At 36.8% G+C, this 20,455-nt stretch overlaps 1 long non-coding RNA gene across 1 annotated transcript; it reads right to left on the bottom strand.

Annotated features, from left to right (window-relative positions):
* Positions 1–4,073: 4,073 nt before the first annotated feature.
* LOC143714847 (uncharacterized) lies at positions 4,074–8,955 on the bottom strand. Its single transcript, XR_013195626.1, has 6 exons — positions 8,873–8,955; positions 8,194–8,262; positions 7,885–7,940; positions 7,550–7,637; positions 6,977–7,026; positions 4,074–5,906 (listed from the first exon to the last, which is right to left on the bottom strand). It is a non-coding gene; the product is annotated as an uncharacterized LOC143714847 (long non-coding RNA).
* Between the last annotated feature and the right edge of the window lie 11,500 nt (positions 8,956–20,455).

Below are 20,455 nucleotides of genomic sequence, written 5' to 3'. Positions count from 1 at the left end.
ATTAAATACATAATGTGTAATTTAACATAATCTTTCTGAGTTTGCATTATACAACTTTTATTAATTTTGAGAAAAACCCCAACGCCTCTGCACTTATGCCTGATCTCTCTCTCAATTTATTGTCAGTCAATAAATGGGAAAATAAAGTAACTTGCATTACTTATTTTAAAAAGTAAATTTAAAAGTAATGTGTTACTTTACTAGTTACTTGATAAAAGTTATTTGTAACTCTTACTTTTAACGCGTTACACCTAATAATACTATCAGGGTACCATACTGCCACAGTGCTTTTTTATCTGGATCCTAAATCTTGTCCCTTTAAAAGTATACGTTTATCGTTCAGTGTTCACACAAAAATGTTCACAACTTATTTTCATAAATCCCGCAAACTTCACATTCATGTGACGCACAAAAAATGTAAACCTGGTTTTCCACAGTCTTAATCTTGCTAACATAATTCCCTCTTTGTCTCATCATATCATATATATCATATCATGTCATATCATATCATATCTCATGCTACTGTATATGCCCAAAAACATGCAATTACCATGATTTTATTTATTATTTTTTTATTAGTACAAGTCATTCCAGAGAAGCTGCAGTTCATCCAGGAATATATACCCTTATTATAGATATCACCTCACCCTTCCTCAACAGGACACAAACGGGCAGGGCAAGGTCATCAGCATTTCCATTCCTTTCCAGTTGCCATATTTGTTCAGAGTTGTATTTAGATGCAAATAAATTAGGATGCATATGTGCCACATCTGTTTTTAGATCCTCAAACCACCTTTATGTATTTCCAAACTGGAACAAAATTGTAGGTTTATTTCATGCAGTAGCCTACCATATTCACTTGCAAATCCTTTCATTCAAAATACTCCCATCATCATCCAGAACTGGTTTGGAAAATATTTTTTCCCCCAACATGTCGTGTGACCCAATAGGGCCTATTAGACAATCCACAGAGGCCAACATAGTCACCATGTGATTCACCACGTCAACCCGTAAAGCACTAACATGTTTTGACAATGACATAATTGTCCCCGAATACCTTCTTTTTCTCTTTTGTGGCAGGAAGTGAAGACAGACATTAGTGAGTGGTGAGGCAACAGAGAATGTTTTATTTGCAATAAAATGAAATAAAAGAAATTAAATGTGAAACAGAAAGGTGTATTGTGTCCTTGTTAGGGGGAACATAATTTGCACATTATGTCAGTGCCAGCGGTATATGATGTTAAGCATTAGCTCCCAGGCTACAGCCATTATAATCATCGCGCATAGTGTTTTTTTGAACATGACATCTCAGCAGACAGGGGCTGTTTTTATTTTATAGTTATCATTGCAGTGAAATATTCAGCAGAATTCAACCATAGCAGTATCTCACATCTCCACTCGGCCGTGTTTGCCAGATCCGACCCAGCCTAACAGATCCACACAATGCCGCTGTTGATTTTCTGATTATAATCACAAACGGTTTGTGTAGGGTAATTCCTCAAACATGCTGGAGCGAGCTGGCATCATGATATTACCCCCATACAGCATTTGTCTCTTCATTTTTTCTCTTAATCTGTATTTTTTCTTGTTTTACAGTAAAATATCAGGTTAAACTTTATTTAGATGGTCCACTTTAGACATTCTACTAACTATAAGTAACTTTGCAACGTAACTAACTCTCATTAGAGTATTAGCAGACTGTTAGTTAGGGTTAGGGTTCGGGTTAGTAGAATAAGTTGACATGTTGTTGCAAAGTTACTTATAGTCAGTGAATGTTGGTGGATCATCAAAATAAAGTGTTACCATATCATAATCATACATCTTAAATTATGGCAAGAATTCACTAGGTGAATAGCGTAAAAAGTTTAATTGAAATCATAATTCCCAGTTGAGTATGACAAGTTCCTCAAGTGGTTAAATATGCAATTGAGGCATTATCTAATTAAATATGCACTAATATGCATACATTTCCATAACAGATATATGAACATTGGATAAAGCAAGGTTCACAATTCTTGTTTCATTTTGTTTACATTTAGATTAAAAGGTTTTTACAGAGGGGATTTAGGAATAAAACATTATATAAATCAGGCAAATGAATCAGGGAAATGATAAATTACACACACACACACACACACACACACACACACACACACACACACACACACACACACACACACAGATATATATATATATATATATATATATATACTAGGTGAATATTGTGTGTGTGTTTGGGGGGGGTTCTCCAAAACACATTGGCCACAATTATTGGCACCTCTAGAATTTTTTTACGAGTAAAATATCTCTGAAGTATGTTCCCATTAATATTTACCTTTTTTTTTAGCACACCAGGGTGACTAGGAACATGAAATTGTCTAGCCATGATGAGTTTAAATATGAGGAAACACAAAGGCCAAATTCCCTTAATCATCCATCACAATGAGTAAAACTAAAGAATATAGTTCTGATGAGTATCAAAAGATTGTTGAGCTTCACAAAATAGAAAGTGGCTGTAAGAAACTAAAGATTTGAAAATTCCCATTTTGACCATCAGGGCAAAATAACTAAGAAGTTCCAATCAATTAAAGATGTTACAAATCTGCCAGTAAGAGATGACCCAAGATGTCTTAATGCATGGTGAGGAGGAAAGTTTGAGCGCCCAAAGACTCTCCATGGATCACATTGGAGAATTGGAGAGATTAGTTAAGTCTTGGGGTCAGAAGCCTTCCAAAAAAAATCTATAAAAAAAAAAAATCAAACAACCCCTACATCCCCACATGTTGTTTGGGAGGGTTTCAAGAAAAATGCTCTGTTCTCCCCCAAAAAAAAAATCCAGCAAAAAAAATCAGACAGGACTTGAACTTCAAGTCACTTCAAACGGCACAGAATTCTGTGGTCAGAAGAAACTAAACAAAGAACTTTTTGGCAGCAAACACACTAGATGGGTTTGGTGCACACAAGGATAAAAAGTACTCATGTGTACAGTTTAATATACCATTGGATCTAGGGCTGCAGTTATCGATTCTTTTTGTAATCGATTAATCTAGCACTTAATCGATCGATTAATCAAGTAATCGGATATTTTTTTGTGTGTGTGTTTTATTAACAGAATAGTTATATTAAACTTGTGTCTATTTTAGTTAAAGCTTTTATAAGTTACTATAAGTTATATAGTATGCAAGTTATAAAGCTATCTCATATGTGAATTTTTCTTTAAAATGTTATAATATAACCACTCTAAGCATCTAAGCATATTTGTGTATTTTGGTAGTTTAACGCTGAAGAAGAGCTGTAACGTGACTTGTTGTTGAACACGCAGTAAAAGCTGACGCACTTTTTGTTCCGTGCGTTTTAACTGAAAAATGAGTACTCCGAATCTTTATTAAAAACCAACAGGCTGGGGACTTCAATTTTTTGTTGTTGTCCGTATTTGGCAGACGTGAAATACAAACAAGGTCTCGCAAAGACTGCAATACAATATTTGTTCCTCCATCACGTCCCGGTGTGTACAGTGAATGCATGCTGAAATTATTGCTGCGTGGCTACATAAAAGTTTAAGCATATCCCTGCTGAAAAATCCAGCTAAAACCAGCCTAAGATGGTCAGGCTGGTCTCCCAGCCTGGTCATAGTTGGTTTATCAGGCTGGTTTTAGAGGGGTTTTGAACACTTTTTTAGCTGGCCAGGCTGGTTTTAGCTGGACAGCCTGGCTGGTTTTAGCTGGCCAGGCTGGTTTTAGCTGGTCAGCCTTGCTGGTCTTAGCTGGTCAGTGTTGGTCTTAGCTGTTCAGTGTTGGTCTTAGCTGGTCAGTGTTGGTCTTAGCTGGTCAGTGTTGGTCTTAGCTGTTCAGTGTTGGTCTTAGCTGGTCAGTGTTGGTCTTAGCTGGTCAGTGTTGGTCTTAGCTGGTCAGTGTTGGTCTTGGCTGGTCAGTGTTGGTCTTGGCTGGTCAGTGTTGGTCTTGGCTGGTCAGGCTGGCTGACTATGTCTTCTCTATTTTTCCTGCCACTGGTTGTTGTGACAAAGAAAGTAAACAATTCCAAATACACTTTAAATAATCTTCAGGAGCACAGGCAACCATTCAAACAAATTGCTTTTTTATTTGATATTTCAGCCCCTTAAAACAAACCAGTGATATAGTAACAGTTATGTACAAAATTATTAATTGAAATGATTAAAATGCTAAAAACTGTCCTAAAAACTGACTTAACTGTAAAGGCACAGCAAAATCAGTGTGAATTATATCAACTCTGAGCAGAGTGTTACATGAACACAGAAGCAGTGTTTAATGAGATAATTTTGTGATTGAGTGATGATTATGTATTATTGAAGACACCTGATGGTAACAAGCAGAATCACTGAAGGAGAACCCCCCCCCCCCCCCTGGAATTTTAAGTCACAAATATGGTGATCGGTGTTTGTTTTAGTTGGTCTCTTGGCCCTTAAATCACTAACTTTAAATTTTGTTATGCTGTTGTACATGAGTTATAACAGCCAGATGAACAAAGAAAAAAGATGATCTGATGGTACTACTTTACTAGTATTAATGTTTTTGAAAGAAATCTCTTCTGCTCATCAATGCTGTATTTATTTGATCAAAAATACAGAAAAAAAACTGTAATATTGTGAAATATAATTACAATTTAAAATAATGGTTTTCTATTTTAATATACTTTAAAATATAATTTAATCCTGTGATGCAAAGCTGAATTTTCAGCATCATTAATCCAGTCTTCAGTGTCACATGATATATTATAAACAGGAATTAATTACACTTTACTATACATTCACATAGAAAACAGCTGTTTTACATTATAATAATATTTCACAATATTACTGTTTTATTTTTGTCAAATAAATGCTAGCTTGATGAGCAGAAGAGACTTCTTTCAAAAAATATTAAAAATATTAATGTTTCCAAACTTTTGACCGGTACTGTATATTAATTTTATACAAAATAAATTATAGTTAATACGATTGATGTGGTTTGGCATTAATAAATTGTGCTTGAAAAAACATGATCAGAATATCGACTCAAATTATGTATTATATCGAGTATTATTGAAGCAAAACAGAGTAGATGTAAGTAGATGCAAACATGTAGTTTTTTTCCTTTCTCTCTCACAGACACAACACATCAGTTACACCTTTTTAAATTCTTCATTGCAGGTGCACAAATCCTATTCTACAAATTACCAAACTCACAGGGTCATATTTTTGTTGAGAACAGTACAATTTTGGCCAATCATGCACATTTCTTTGTGTATAATTTTGTGAATCATCTATACTGTTTGGCTATTCTCATGTGGTCACACTTCACTTTTCATTCCATTGACTTCCATTCATTTACATGTGAATGTGGGAGATTGGTAATGCTAGCTCTCGCAAAGTTTCATATTTTACTGCATTCCAGTTCAAGTCTGGTGAACTCCGACCTGTGAATTTGCTCTACATGATAACGTGTGACCAGTAGAAGATCAATACATGAAGGTGTGACCTCTTGGCTGACTTAAAAGAATGATATTTTTGTTGTAAAGTCATATGCTCAAACCCCTTGTGTGATCGCGGCTTAAATGTGAGCATATACATTTCTTAATTTGTGATTTGTAAAATAGTATTTGTGCACCTCCAATGAAGAATTTGAAAAGCTGTAACTTCTGTGTTTGTGAGAGAAAAAAGTTTGAAACTTCTATTATAAAAAAAAAAACTTTTTCGGTGACTTTAAATTTACTGACGTGTGACTTTACACCTACAGACTCCACTGCCACAGGTGCTCAGTTTTGCTATAATAATACCCTCACAGAACATGATAGTAATCAGCCATCCATGCAAAAGCAGAGGTCGTGTGGTGTACAGGTACATCTGTCCAGGCCAACATCTGATGCCTTCCGCTGGGATCCCAGAAAACCTGCAATACAAACATAGTACAGTTAAAAATCTATCATACATACATCTCATCTGGTATCACAAATTATCATTCCAGGTTCAATTTAAGATATGCTCACTATTAGGGCTGCACGATATTGAAAAACTTAAATACATATTTTGTTTTTCTGCTATATATATTGCGATACAAAAACAATTGCATCAGAATATTTATTTAGGTCTATTTGAAAATAATTAATTATTATAGAATAATTGGGGAGTTTTTGTAGAGAAGTGAATCTGCATTAGGTCTGGACCCGAATATTCAAATATTCGTTCGGTGGGTTGGTATTCGATTTGAAAATGTGACCTTCGAATATTCGGTTTTTTTTTTGCACACCTGGCATCCCCCTCGAAACAGTTCTCATTCGCGCTTGAATATGTTTTACACTATAAAATCTGGTGAAATATAATACTTAACATATAACTTTGTTATAGCTACTTATAAATAAAATATTATAAATATAATAAATATATTTGCTTCTTCTTGTGGGGACTGTTCAGTTTTGTTGATGGGGGGTGATTGCCGAGATGGGCATTTGACTTCATTTTGCATGCATGTACCCGTTTATGCTCAAAAGAAAGAGAAAGAGAACTGAATTGGGCATTCACGTGCCGTCTGCATGGCTCGGTGTGTGCACGTGAGTCCTCTTGCGGTTGATGCCTGACTCGACTTAAAAACACATGCAAATGATAAACTTTCACTCTATGATGGTTAAACTTTGCAATTAATCCGGGAATCACATGCGTTCCGAACCGGGGGACAACTGGCCCATACGGATCACAGATAAACTACGATCCCTATACATTACAACGCACATCCTGCGACGGACTATCGTGGATGTGCACAACGCGATATTGATGCTAAAACGATATATCCTACTCAATATACAATATTTGGGGCATGATATTGCCCAAAAGAAATTATTTCAATTCACCCCTCTGAATATTCCTTTAATATGGCATTTTGTGAGAAGTCCAGAGAACTAAGATTAACAGTTAATGGCAAATATAAAATGTCCATGCATTTACAACCCTCATTTGGATAAATACCATGGTAGAAAACTTGAATCAATCACATAGGAAAGCCTGTCAGTGATGTGCTGTAAAGTAAAAGGAAAGACACAGATAACAGTAAAACTATTTCATAGTTGAGTCATATTAATTATAATAAAGACATTTAATTATTTTTTAAAGATCTTGTAAATAACTTTGCTTAATATCAACAATATTATTAGTATATAAATGCTAGAAAACTTTCATCATGAGCTGTTGGCATGTAAATGAACATAATGAGAATAGAGTGAAAAAAAAACCAGCTCTAAACTTTTCAATCAAGTACCAGCTCCTGTTGTAAAGTTATAGTACACAGGACACACACATGAGAGGTACAGCCTCTCCCTACTCTTACAAAATTACAAACAACCAGCCTGAAAAACACACGTGGTATGAAGAACCGATAACGTCCAAGCTTATCGATACTGCGGTCTTCCTTAGTTTGGCCACAGGGCCAGTTTAATACTGGGTTTCGGTACCGATCCCTACATATGGATGAGTTCATACGGATGAAAGCCTGTTGTGTTCGGTCTCTTGATTTGTGATAGTGGCAGCTATTGTGAAACTCACCTTCTTGTGGATGTGCATCTTAGTGTGGATGGCATCAAGATCTTGTCCTGAAGAATCACAGGGCCAAACACTAGGGATTATATCTCATCTGGTAACAAGAGCATAGCCATAACTTTAAGAACTCTAATGATATATTTACCCCTGATATTGCATTGGGGATATAAATTCAAACATTTTAAAGGCTAAGAGTATGAGCCACGAGTAAGCTGGCCAGATATCTGTGAAAAATAACTTGCGTGCCTAAAGTTGTCGACCCCCTGAACCACATTCAGCATTTATAAGTAAAATGAATTTCAGTATTTATCAATAAAACATACATACGAATAAATAAATACCTTTGAGTTGGACAGCATGGTGTCCGTCTCATTGGCCAACATAATTCAAGACAGACCTAGAGAAATAAAATAAAACATACCAATGACCATGATATTATCATAATAGTTAAAAGAATTATTATAACTATGACCATTATATTTGTCACTTATCATTAGCTGATTATCTAGCCTACAGGCTTCTCAAGGACAATTTCACTGAAAAAACCTAGGGTTAATGATCTCTAAAATGTGAGACTTCTTTCAAAAGCATAAATCTTACAGACCCCAAACTTTTGAACAGTAGAGCACTATGTTTGAGGTTTTGCTTACTAATCATATGGTTCATAGCCGTGGAGATTGTCTTGGACAGGGGGTGCAGCAGGCCATCAACATGATGATCTAGGAACATAACATGCAATTTGTCAGAGCCAACAATGTTAAATAGGATTTACAATAGAACATAGGGTTTATTACAAGGAACCAAGCTAGGCAGAGGTGAAATGCAGAAAAGAGAAAGAATATATATATATATAATCTTAAGATAATAGATATTGTGAAATAAATGCATATGAAATTATTATGATGATGATTAAACAATAATTCACCCTTTATTGTAGTTTTTTTTCTGTCGCTCCTGAAATCACATTTTTTTAATCAATATTTGTAAGTGACGTCACTGATTAACAGCACAGTGCATTCTATTAGCTAAATAAATTAGCTTACTTCCAATCACCCATTAACAAATTAACAGCAAAACAAAAATATCAAAAACTGTTATCTACACAAAGATGTGGTTAAAACCCCAAACTTATATAAACAAGAGCTAAGTCTGTAGAGTTTGCCTTAACTCAACTCTTCTGAAAACGGTTGAGATGCTAACGGACTTTTTCGAAGACACAAAACCATTTCGATAAAGTAAATATTCAACAGAAGCGTATCAGTTACACATAAGAAAGGTGTCAGGCACGTTTGTATGTATTATTTGTGTGATTTTTTTGACTAAACTTACCTAAAAGCAGTGAAAACAACAGCGAGAGACGGGAGTTTTGCTGTTTGTCAGTTGATGATGTTTCCTCGTTTCCATCTGCTCTCACGCGCTCCAGTCTTTAAATGCGACTCGAATGTTTACGCGCACGCGCATTAAAACACTTCAAAGGGCACGCAGCATATAAATAAACATCTAGAATTAAAACATATAACATAATTTAAAATATCATTAATATTAAATCATGAATTTAAAACTCATTGTGTACAGTTATGACCCATAAACATGCAAAATGCCACCGCTGCAGCAGGTGATAGTGGGACAAAGTGGCACTTAGTTTAAGAATTTAACACAACCTCTTTATTTTATTTGTAAACGTGCTTGCAATATTTTTTATACCATCACTTTGCTTTTGATTTTATTGGTATTATATATATATATATATATATATATATATATATATATATAGTGTAACTTAAGTGTCAAACTACTTTTCAGACATACATAAAGAAAATCACATTGTAACAATTTAAAATGTTATTTGTTTATTTTTTTTTAAAGGTGGAAAGTATTAAGGAGACACACAAGGTCTGGGTGAGGGGGTGTCGATGAGGAAGAGGGGGTGTCTAGGGTGTGGGGGGAGTGTAAATGTAGGTGTGCCACAGTGCAGATGCTTTGGTGTAGTGCTGCTGTGTTTCTGTCTAACTGTCAGTTGTTCTCCCCTAACTGCAGTCTTCAATGACACAATCAGTTTTATGTTTGTGGAATTTGTGAATGGAACTTAATGTAAAATAAACCTGTATCAGATTATGTGTATCATGTGTTTGGTGTCTTAAGATATTGTACAGCTTATCTAGTTTTGCGATTACATATGACATTAAATTGGTCATTGTATAGAGACATTGTTTCACTTGTAATTTGTGAACAAGTCTATTCACAACTGAAACACTTATTAAAAATAAAAAAGCTGACTATACTTGGTCAGAAAACTATGGTGAATGTGTTTGTTCAAACGATATTTGAATCTGAATCGAGTGCGGGCATGCTACGGATTTATGCTATAATTTATTTTAATACTTAATTTATTATAATTTAATTTAATAATTTGAATATAATTTTGTTTAATACTGTTCAGATATACTGTTGTATTAACAACTATAATAATTTAGGCTGTACCATCTAGCCAGCCTAACTATGATGCTAAAACCTTATCTGTATATGGACTATGAAATCTGATTAATTTGTAATTAGTTAAGATGTTCATCAGCTTGGCCAGGCTGGGAGACCATCTAAGCCAGGCTGGGAGACCAGCTAAATCAGGCTGGGAGACCAGCTTGACCAGCTGACCACCAACTTGACCAGGCTGGGAGACCAGCTTGACCAGCTAAGCCAGGCTGGGAGACAAGCTGACCACCAACTCACTTGACCATGCTGGGAGACCAGCTTGACCAACTAAACCAGGCTGGGAGACCAGCTGACCACTAACTTGACCAGGCTGGGAGACCAGCTTGACCAGCTGAGCCAGGCTGGGAGACCAACTAAAACCAGCTACTTCCAGCTTAAACCAGCTAAGACCAGCCAACCAGCCTAGGCTGGTTTTAGCTGGATTTTTCAGCAGGGATGTGATGCATTGCTGCAATTGGTCTGACTGGCGTGTGTGTGTGTGTGAAGGGGTTCTTTTTTTAGGCTATACTCTTGCAATTGAACGTGATAGTTACGTTTACTACTTAAACATGTCATCAAAGCTAAAAATCATATCTAGTCAAACCGCATCAAGACATCGCTACAAATAGAGTATGGGATTAAAATCAGCGAACATCAATAGGCTTAGACTACGTTACCTTGTTTCAGCGAGTTAAGTGTGTAAAGTGTGTAATGATCCCACACTTTAGACAATTTCTCCCGTTTATTTACATATTTATTCTCCGCCATCGCGCCAACTATTTCTTCTTGAACAGGTCCGTGTGAATAAACGGTCCGTGTGAAACAATCGAATCCCTGCGCCGCGCGTATAGTGCGCGTCATAGGAATTTAACGAGGCTTCGAGGCAGAGTTTTTGCCTCGAGGGATTTTTGTAATCGAGTAACTCGAGTAACTCGAGGAATCGTTTCAGCCCTAATTGGATCTTTAATGTTGTGGGGATATTTTTCCGCTGGAGGTCCTGGACTTCTTGTTCAGATACATGGCATCGTGGATAATATCAACAGATAAAAAATCAAAACCTGACTGCCTCTGCTAGAAATCTTATAATGGGCTGTGGTTGGATCTTCCATCAGGACAACGATCCAAAACAAACATCGAAATCAAGAAAAAAAGTGTTACGGAGCACATAATTAAGCTTCTGCCATGACCGTCCCAGTTCACTGACCTGACGAGTGGAGTGAACTGAAGAGAAGAATCACCAACATGGATCTGGGAATCTACAGGATCTGGAGAGATTCTGTATGGAGGAATGGTCTCTGATCTCTTGTCAGTTGCTCTCCGAACTCATCAGGCATTATAGGAGAAAACTCAGAGCTGTTATCTTGGCAAAAGGAGGTTACAAAAAGTATTTAATAAAAGGTTACCAATAATTGTTTAAAACAACAATTATTGGTGAAACAACAATTATTTTATGAAATAAAACATTTATTTCATAATGTGACCCCTGACCCCCCCCCCCCCCACACACACACACACACACAGTTTCAGTTTCACTTTTACTTTATTAATTTCACTTTTTCCACTTTTACTTCAATGAAAGGTTCGATTTTTGTACATTTGAATGAAAGATCAAAAGGATAAACAATACAGATTTATTTTTTACAGCCATTTTTGATCATGTTTACCAGGGGTGCCATTAATTTTGACCACAACTGTATATATATATATATATATATATATATATATATATATAACCTTCAGAACATAAATGGGAATACACCTGTAAAGTCTGCCACAGAGAAAGAGAGAGAGAAAACATTAAAGATATTCATTGTAATTGAAATCTACAGAAAAATAAAGAGTGTGATTAAAAAAAAAATCCCACTGGAATAAGACAAATAACTCAAAATCTCAAAAACGACTAGTGCACAAATGGTTTTCCTGTAGTGTCTTGCCATAAATTTCTTAACCCATTGGCAAAAATCCTCTTGTTTCCAGCATAAACCTCCCAATATTTTTAATTGACTTTCAATTATAGGTCAGTGTGCGTTTGTTTTGTGTGTTCGTTAGCATTCAGTGAGGGGCTGAATCCTGCCTGAGCCAGTTGAGTGCACTTGCAGTCTTGATTCATTAATTCCCCTTGAACGTCAATATGTAAAGCACGTTCTCTACACATTATGTGTGTGACTCAAACAAATCCTGCTCTCATAAAAGCTCATAGTGTCACTTAGGACTAGCATGTCACTGCCTTTGCATTGACTACTGTATATGCCTCCAAGGCAAGTGTGTCCGCTATGTAGAATTATGTGCCCTTATAGAAGCATGAAGCATGCTAACACAATTAGACACTAATCATGTAACACTATGTGTACTCTAACATGTGCAAGCCGATGCAGATATCAAAACAGTACAAGAGGAAGGAGGGAGATGGCACAAATATGACGACTGAAGCAATGGAAGTATTGTCTTTCAGGTGAAATAGCCTTTGTTACAGAGCTATTGGCTCTTTGTTTGCTCTTTATTACAGCATTAGCTGGACCATGCCTTAAAAATAGTTTTTAAGAGTGAGCTGAACTAAAGAAGCTTTATTTATGCAATGCCATAATGAACACATTGAAAGGCCCCCCACAATAATCAGATATGGCAAAAAATAAAAAAAAGTTTGGAAAGTCTTGATTTTTTAGGTTATATAGAATAGATTTTCCTGCTTGAATGTTCAAAAAGCACAATATTTTTCAAATATTTACGTTGTTGCAGCACCTTTCTTCCCAGTCTGTCAGTAAAACTCTGTTTAGTTCCTGTCTCTATGAAGCCCCTCCTTTCTAGAAGTGCATTGTGTTCTGATTGGTCGACTGGACCAGTGTTTTGTGATTGGTCAACCACTTCCAGCGCTAACTTCCATCCGCCATATTCACTCAAATATACATCATTGCTTGCATTCCACTACAGGCAGAACCCTTGCAGGGTTGTAAATGGAAAGCCTTAAGGCCTTGATCACTTGTAAATTAAGTGCGAGCACTGTGAGTTGCTGTTGTGATGTCACATTCGTGTTGCACTATGACTATAGTCTATAGATCTGCCTTAAGTGTATATATGAGTAGTCTCGCTTCCTCTATCAAAATGGAGGCGTCAAGGGTCTGTCCAAATAAACTTCCCTTGTCCACTTGACGAAGTTGAACTCACCTGAAATAGTGGAGGAGTAAACGCAGTCCACGTGTAAACTAACAATGGCGTCATGCTCAAACAGCAACATCACACACTAAGGAAAGATGAAAATGTAAAAAAAAGCATAATTGGTCCACTTTAATATAATTTTGATGCTGTACTGCTGTAAGGTAAGATGTAAGTAGCAAAACATATTTGACAACTGTTTTACGACAGAAATGTTAAAAGACAGAAAGTAATATCAGGTGATGCAAGCTACTCAACTTTTTATTTTATTTTTAACCCTTTGATGCACAACATGGGTCTAAAGTGACCCGACTGAGTTTTTATTTTCTATATCTTTGCAAGAAATTAATTTAATAATTCAGTATTCCAGGTATTCTTCAATTAACTTGTTTTTGATCATCACAAATACTTATTTTTATTTTACCTTTCTTACTTTTTGAATAAAAATTGTTTTTGTATCGCAACCCCTCTAATGCGCAACATGGGTCTAAAAAGACCCGTATTCATTTCCTATGTTATTTCAGTCATGGCTGAGTGTTTCTTTGCTGAATCTTTAAAATATATGAATTTTATAATTTGTTATTCCAGGCATTTATTAAATATCTTGTTTTTGATTTCCACAAATCATTCTGTTTATGTTTCCTTTCTTACTTTATAAACAAACATTTCTACATCAATTGTACATACACGGGTCTAAAATGACCCGTATTCATTTCCTATGTCATTTCAGTCATGGCTGAGTGTTTCTTTGCTGAATCTTTAAAATATATGTAATTTATCATTTTTTATTCCAGATATTCATTAAATATTTATATTTATGTTTCCTTTCTTACTTTATAAACACAGTTTGTGTATTTCAACATCAATTTTACATACATGGGTCAAAAATGACCCATATAGAAACCTTTGATATTTGCACATTTTTGCAAGTAGGAACATATTTACTGCATAAATACTATTACTATAGTATTACATAATACTATTCACCTGCCACACATTTCACAACTCAACACAGCTGCTATTGCATGTTTGATACAAGTCTTATTTTATTTTAACCACAGAAAATATTTAGTATTTTGTAAAAGATAACTGGACATAATATATGAATATTAGGCTATGGTTATCTTGGCCATGAAATCCTAGTGAGAAATTACTTGTGAGAAAGAGAAAGATATCCAATACTATTAGCTAGCTAGCTGTTACCATATTCTATACTAGCTAGCTAATGTTAGCTATAAAAAGATGGGTTTTTAAAGGGGAACCCAGCAACTCTAGCTATTTCTTCGCTGATTTTCACTTTTGTTGTCGCATGTTTTCTCAGCGAGCTCCCCCTACAGCTGTGGGGCGTATATTTCACAACAATGTCGTAAAAAAACTCACTTGCGGCACCCTCCTCCCCCTTTCTACCGCCGCTCATGTGCAGTTGTTATTATCGGAACCGGCCAACTTTATCGTGTGGAGCTATGTCTACCGAGCTGGGTAATACATCATACACATTGCCAAAGACCCTTATTTACATGTAATAGGCCTAAAAGTTCTATTAAGAACCGTATCGTCTTGAATAAGCCTTCATATGCTGAAATGGTTCTATGTGTTAAGAGTTTAGGGTCCTTTTTTCCCCGCCTTTTTGATTTTAATATCTGTAACTGTCAAAGCCACCTGAAATAACATAGGAAATGAATACGGGTCATTTTAGACCCGTGTGTGTAAAACTGATGTAGAAATACAAAAACTGTGTTTGTTTATAAAATAAGAAAGGAAACATAAACATAATGATTTGTGGAAATCAAAAACAAGATATTTAATGAATACCTGGAATAACAAATGATAAAATAGATCCTCATGTTTTAAAGATTCAGCAAAGAAACATTCAGCCATGACTGAAATAACATAGGAAATGAATACGGGTCTTTTTAGACTCATGTTGTGCATTAGAAGGGGTTTGCATAGCTTGTGCATCAAAGGGTTAATTTAGCCTTCTTAAAATAAAATAGACCAGGGGTGGGCAGTCTCAAGATCTACTTTCATGGAGAGATGTAAGGTCAAACCATTATCAAACACACCTGAACAAGCTGATCAAGCGCTGCGTCCGAAATCGCGTACTATATAGTTGGTACTACGTTCGGTTTGAAACTTACTTTGCGACCATTAAAAAAGTATGTTCTATAAAGTATGAATGTGTATTCGGGCACATGACAGCTTGAGCTCCTGCCCATTTAATCATGTAAGTGAAAGTGCCCTTTTTGGTCGCATCGTGGTGCCCCATGGAACATGATTTCGCCCCTGATCCCACAGAGGTTTGTGCACACCTCTCCTCAGGGACACCAAATAGACACCCCGCAATCGTCCTTTCTATGGCAGCTATGGTGTCCATGGAGAGGCGTCTCTGGTTAAACCTCTCAAGAATAAGAGAGAGGGACAAGTCATTCTTGCTGGAGCCTTTACTTTCTCCTCTTTGCCTCTTTGGCAACACAGTCAATGCTGTCGTCATGAGGTTTCAGGAGGCCAAGAAAGAAACTGGGGATCGAGGTGGCAATCACAGCGAAGGACAGATCTGAGGATCCGATCGGGGTTCAGGTAAGCAGTCCTGATGCCAGAGGATTTAATTTACTTAACCTACACCAGAGGTCAGTCTGATATGAGTAGCTTAGAGCTACAAAGCAGCTTTCCTAAATCGTCTGTGTTATTTGTATTACCAAGATGGCCGCCGTATGAATCTGACTACCCTTAATCAAACTTTGTTCAAAAACTGCAGCATTTCATTTAAACAGAGACATTAGTTATCGTACCTGATATGGCTCAGTGGTTTGTGATAAATGGCTTTGTCATTCTTCCTTCTCTCTATATTTCTTCCTCTCTAACACACTCATATATACAGCTTGTCAAATTTACAACCTGGTCCACTGCGGCTAGTCGATTCAGTTGATAAAAGCAGTGCAGGACCAAAGGTGGCTATATATCATCCCCCTTCTCATTTTCTCATTACCTTCCAGCTGATACTGCATTCAGCAGTCTGCCTACCCAACATCCATCAAAACAAGGAACCATTTTTACTGTTTGTATTTGTGGCTTTTCACAAAGCCCATCCTGAGGATAGTGAGATATGATGAGCTCTCATTTTAATATTTCATCTACCCTTAAACATTAAGCCTGTCTGTCTGTGTGTGTGACTATAGGACATTTTCAAAAGTATAGAGAATGACTTAGGATAGAGAATGAAAAAGAATCCTTTGAATTTAAAAGCGTATAGCTTTTAGGACACAGGACACGATAAGGATAATCTGAGATTTCAAAGTGGCAGAGGCCAATCTGTAGATTCAAAGATACTCAACCTCTTTGTTGTGATGCAACCCCCTTAGCCATGTGAAAATCACCGCAACACACTTGATGGGCTTATTGCTTTTATAAAATGGAGGCAACAGCGATATGATAAGATCTTTTGAACCTTGAAAATTGTATCACAGTTTCCATGAAAATATTAAGCAACCATTTTCAACATTGATAATATTAAGAAATGTTTGTTGAGTAGCAAATCAGCATGATTTGTATTTGACGATGAATGATTTCTGAAGGATCATAAAGACTGGAGTAATGATGCTGAAAATTCAGTTCTGCATTGCATAAAAAAATTACATTTTTAAATATATTAAGATAGAAAGTTATGTAGAATGTAAGGCAACACTTTATTTCGATAGTCCACTTTAGACATTCAACTAACTATACGTAAGTAACTTTGCAGCTAGATGTCAACTAAATGTCATTAGAGTATTAGTAGACTGTCTGCTTAATATCTGCTAACACTTTATTTTGTTGGTCCCCCAACAGATATTCTACTGACTATAAGTAACCCAGCAACTACAAGTCAACTTGTTCTCCAAACCCGAACCCTAACACCTAACCATAACACTGACAGTTTACAACAGTCTACTAATACTCTAATGAGAGTTAGTTGACATGTAGTTGAAAAGTTACTTATAGTTAGTTGAATGTCTAAAGTGACTATCGAAATAAAGTGTAACCGAAAGTTATTTTACATTGTAATGATATTTCTAATAATATATTAAAATATTATACTGTATTTTTACTGTGAATTTGGTGCAAAACAAAACAGACTGTGAGAATATATACAATGCCATCAGTGCAATACGTTCGTAATGAATTCTTAATGATTTTCTTTTTAAAGGGGCATTCGGCAACTATTTCAACTTAAAGGGTTACTTCAGGATTTAGCATTAAGATTTGTATTAGTAGAAAACCAGTAGTATTTTCGAATTACCTTGCTTCCCCCCCTCATTTCCCCCTGATATGAGAGATTTATGTATTTTTAGTCTGGAAAAAATCCTCCGATGACGCAAAAATCGTCATTTTGCGTCATCGGAGGATTTTTGGGCCAGAGGCTTAAAACTACAGCCAGTACTAGTAGCTAGTTCCGCATGTTTTCACTACGCCCATATGGGGCGGGATCTCACTCACAGAAAGTAAGATATTGTCAGCCATCTTTCTGTAGAAGCTAAGCTAACAGGCTCTTGCTCTGTGTATAAAGTTTGTATAGTGGGCTAATCACGATAGCGGAAGGTAACGTTAGTTTAGAAGTTGAAATGACAGAAGGGGATTTCGAAGATCAGTTGCGCGAATCTGATGCTCGCGGCTACCTGTACGAGCCGCAATACAGCGATGAACAGTTGCGGGAGATGGAGGAACAAGATGCGGCCGGAGCAGCTGCTGCAGCAGGGGAGCAAGACCTGACTCGAGCCCGGCCAGACTCCAGCTGGGGCGGACTGGAGCTGTCAGTGCTCACGCTGTGCGCCTATGGAAACAGATAGAGAGTCCTATTGCTGTCGCGAATTTCAACGATCCCATTTTCTTCTGGACGAGATAAATTGGAAACGCCAGCCAAAGCCCGCAGGGACAAACGGACGGCTTAGTGTAAAGTGAGTAACGTTATTTGGTTTGTTTTTCTTTTTTTTACCAAGACGTAATGTACAGAGTTTGGACACCCGGCATTATCACAATGTTCTTCCCTCGTAACGTTAGTCAGCTGAGCTATTGTTGTTATATTTACATCTATGATAGTATACTGTGTGCAAATAGTTCGCATTGCTAACGTTGTGCTTACTGTTTTGTAGACAATATCGCCTAACAGCCTATCGTCACTTTATGGAATGGTTCCAGCAAGGCGAGCGACTTGGTAAAGACTATCGTCTCGTTTTGCCCACCTGTGTTGTCCAGGACATCAGACGGAAATATCCAGCTCCTGACTGACAATACTGTGAATGAATATAAGGAAACAGCCGAAGCTCTGGAAGAGCTTTGAGTGTAAAAGTGTTAATATTAATTTTAAGTTAATATAAAAGTTATAACTCCCATCGGTTGTGGTTCTTTTTATAAACCTTTAAACCTTTACTGTTACTAGAGTATGTATTAGCCTAGAGAATGTGTGGAGAAATTTTTCGGATACTGCCGCCTGTAACCGGTAGGCGTGGTTTGGGAGTGGCCTGGCCTCGTAAGGGCAGCAAAGCAAGTGCATTCTGGGAGTTGTTGTCTTTCAGCCACATGAGTAAAAAATACATTTTCTGCCTTTTCTCAGTCTAGAATGCTTCAAATTAAAAAATAATTTCACATTTCTACTATATAAATGATCACTATTAAATACACATTCATGTTCCCAGAGCTGAAGTATCCCTTTAATAAAACCGTTTAGAAATCATTTGGATGGTTTAATATCCTGTTCTGGTGAGAATGGTGACTTTGCCCGCTCCCCTCAACGCTCCCAGGTGGAAAACCAATCTTGCAACATGGGGACTAACGTCCCAGCAAGTTGGAAATAGGAAGTCTCGTGAGAAGCGAGAAAGAGCGAGAAACACAAACTGCTTTACGGCAATTCGACAAAAACACACACACCGCCCTCAATGTGTATGATGTATTACCACCTCGCTAGACATAGCTCCACTGGATAAAGTTGGCCGGCTCCGATGATAACAAATGCACATGGGCAGCGGTAGAAAGCGGGAGGAGTGTGCCGCAAGTGAGTTTTTTTATGACACTTTTGTGAAATATACGCCCCACAGCTGTAGTGGGAGCTCGTTGAGAAAACATGCAACAACAAAAGTGAAAATCAGCGAAGAAATAGCTAGAATTGCCGAATGCCCCTTTAATCTAGGTCAAATTCACCCGATAGAACACTCATGAAGTGTTGTGCATTGTGAATTGCTTTCCAAATGAGTCTCTCAAAACATGATTACCATGAGATGACATGACATGAATTTAGTCCTTCGTTTCATCCTCAGCATTAAATCAGGAGATCAGCCCATCCAGAAACAAGCTGAGCCCTGATTTGAACCATTTGACCAAAACAAACAGCCTAAAGGGGCACAGTCTGAGAGCGAAAGAAGGTCAGAGCCCTTCTTCTTTACTCCAGGGGGCACTGCATCAGTAACCATCCAGAATACAATGAGAAACACCAACTAAAAGCCTTCGATATTCAGGAGAAGATTACAGAACGATTAGGTAGAACATTTACGCTTCCCCCAAAACAGCAGTTTGAATGCACACCAGATAGTCTGGGCTTAATTTGGTCTTGACGTCCACTTTCCAACGGCCCTGGACACAATAATGCGTGTGTTTGTCTGCAAGAGCAGTAAGCAGTCAATTCATTTCATGGAGAGTTCAGCATTCATAAAGCAGCAACACAATAGACTGGCTACACACTGATCAAATAATGCTGTGTTGAAATTTATAATGCTGCTGTGACTGAAATTTACCACAGGACGTCAAAAGGCCCGAGAGCACATCATTTGATGTTTCTCAGAGCTGTCATCTGGCTGAACAAAGCAGTTCTGTTCATGAGAAAGCATCCATCTTCCTTTTATATGCAAAGCACACTGTGAAATCTGTCTGTGCCTTGGCATACAGCGTGATTGAATCACATTAATGCCAAGCTGCATTTATGGTAATGGACTTATGGAATTAAACAAAAAGTAACTTTACAATAAGTTTTATTATTTAACATTAGTTAGTGCATTGACTAACATGAACTAACAACGAGCAATACATTTGTTACAGTATTTATTAATCTTGGTTAATGTTAGTTAATAAATATCCAGCTGTTCATTGTTTATTCATGTTAGTTCACCGTGCATTAACTTTACCAAATACAACCTTTAATTTTAATAATGTATCAGTAAATGTTGAAATTAATATTAATTAATACATGCTTTAGAAGTATTGTTCATTCTTAGTTTATGTTAACTAATGTTAACTAATGAACCTTATTGTAAAGTGTTACCATGAAAA

The sequence above is a fragment of the Siphateles boraxobius genome, unplaced genomic scaffold (genome assembly GCF_051911475.1).
Source record: "Siphateles boraxobius isolate OS27281-9 unplaced genomic scaffold, OSU_SipBor_1 56, whole genome shotgun sequence".
Classification (NCBI taxonomy): Eukaryota; Metazoa; Chordata; class Actinopteri; order Cypriniformes; family Leuciscidae; genus Siphateles; species Siphateles boraxobius.
This window is presented reverse-complemented; position numbering and strand designations above follow the sequence as displayed.